This window comes from Myotis nattereri (assembly GCF_964212035.1).
Source record: "Myotis nattereri genome assembly, chromosome: X".
NCBI lineage: Eukaryota > Metazoa > Chordata > Mammalia > Chiroptera > Vespertilionidae > Myotis > Myotis nattereri.
In genome coordinates this window covers 118,326,323-118,328,502 of record NC_138078.1, presented here as the reverse complement: position 1 = coordinate 118,328,502, position 2,180 = coordinate 118,326,323, and positions in this window count along the sequence as shown.

Below are 2,180 nucleotides of genomic sequence, written 5' to 3'. Positions count from 1 at the left end.
TCAGATGGCCCACTAATCATTGAAAGTTTTGTTTCTTTCTGGCACAAAAAGATTTTTCAGGCTTACCTTTTTTTTTCCCCATCACAATTTATCCCCCTTATACCCACTTGCACTTATACCTTTCTGCCTCAGATATGGAATCACTTATTTGTCCAAGGAGCCTTGGTTCTTTTCAGTGAAAAAACAGTGTCATAGACCAGGATCTGAGCACTAGGGGGCACTGTGGGGGTTTTATTGCTCTTGGGTCATTTCAATGAACAGAGTTAGAAAATATTTGTGCATTTTCTTGTTTCATATCAACATTTCTAATTCGTTTCTTATGGCACAGAATTTCTTACTAAATTTTTGATTCCTAACACAATAACTATAATTACTTGCTTAATTTGGTAACACAAGAAGAGTTACAAAATGACAATACAATATTAAAACAAACAATAAAGCTATTGAATAAAATTCAAGATTTTTAGTACAGTTCCCTTTGTTCTTAGCTGTATCTCACCAACAAGGTGTGGTCAGATTTCTTTATTCTCAAATCACTTTTAGCTCCTTATTCTTTGTGGTTAAATAAAAATGTGTCTGATAGCTTCATTCAATTATTTGTTTGCTTTCAATATAAAGGCCTTGATTTTTGGCAGTTGATAGTTCTTAGTTTTAGAAAGCAAAGATCTCTACTACTACTCTTTTCCTGGTGAAGTTAAAGGCGAGGGGAGGATCCACTTACTTGTCTACTGGAAGATAAGGGTAAATTTCAAATACTCAGTTTAAAAGTTTCTGTCTCATATATAATGGTACAAGATTCATGAATATGATTTTTGGCTGAATATACCAATTCTGACTCCTATTGTTTAATTTATAATACTATTAGAACTTCACATTTTCAAATATTTTTAGCTCTACTGAATTCTGCCCTTATCTGAAAACTTAATTTCCTGCTCTCTTTTCTGAGCTACATGCTCTTCTCCTTTTTATAACATTGCACCATTTTCTTAAAATTAAATATATTATACTGTGTACTGTTAACCAAAGTTTGCAGTTTATAAAATGATTTTTGTTTCAATTAGAATTATTTTAATGCAGTAACATTCATTATCTTTTTCTACTGAGGATCAAGAGGATACCTGGAATATGAAAAAGTGAGGGTGTTAAGCAAAGAAAAAAAAACACACATTACCAGAGAAAAAGAGGATGGGGGGAGGTAAAGGGGGAATAAATGGTGATGGAAGGAGACTCAACTTTGGGTGGTGAACACACAATACAATATACAGAATTGTACAGCTGAAGCCTATATAACTTTATTAGGCCATGTCACCTTAATAAATTCAAAAAAAATAAAAAAATAAAATTCCACATGGTTAAAGCAAACACAGTACCTGTAAATATAAATTCTAAAGGGTTTTGCTTCAAACCCTCTTTTGATTCATGGCTCACAATTCAGATTTTACTTTGTATATATTACAACTATCCTTATTTAATTGCATACATTCCTGTTGTAGAATTTTAGTTTCTTGGAGGCTTTTGGATAAATAATACCTTAATGCTATATGAATTCAAATTACTAACAGACAATTGAAATGTTAGAAAATATAACCAGAGTAAATAAAAATAGAATACAATAATTACTGGAAAATGTGTCTTTAAAATTTATGCAGAAACTTCAGGTAGATTTTTTTTCTGTAGAGCTGAAACATTTCCAGATTGTCTCTGTCTGCTAAAATTTATGACACCAGTTTAGAATTATAACAATTTTCACTGAGATCATAAGTTTTATATATTATTTACATATAGCTCTAGATATTTTCCTTTTACTGCAGTGGTTCCAATCCTTGCATGGGATCAGATATGCCATGTCCCCCATTCCCAATTTTGCTTTCTGTAATGCTGCATAAAATTGCATTCTTTAATATTAAGGTAAACCAAAAACACCTCCAATTTTTATTACAAGATGTGCTTTTCAATCACATTTTGGAATTTGAAAGGTATTCAATACTAAACTCTCACAAAAATTATACATTTTTTTAAAAAAAAAAGATTAAAAAATGAATATTTTATACCAAAAAAGAGCTTTAAGGTGAACTAACTTGTTAAGATGAGACTTTATTCATGCCCTGTAGTACATCTCTGTCTTTTCTGGCACTTACTATCAGGAAATTGGAGTATTTATCCCTTCTTGTCCCTTGGAC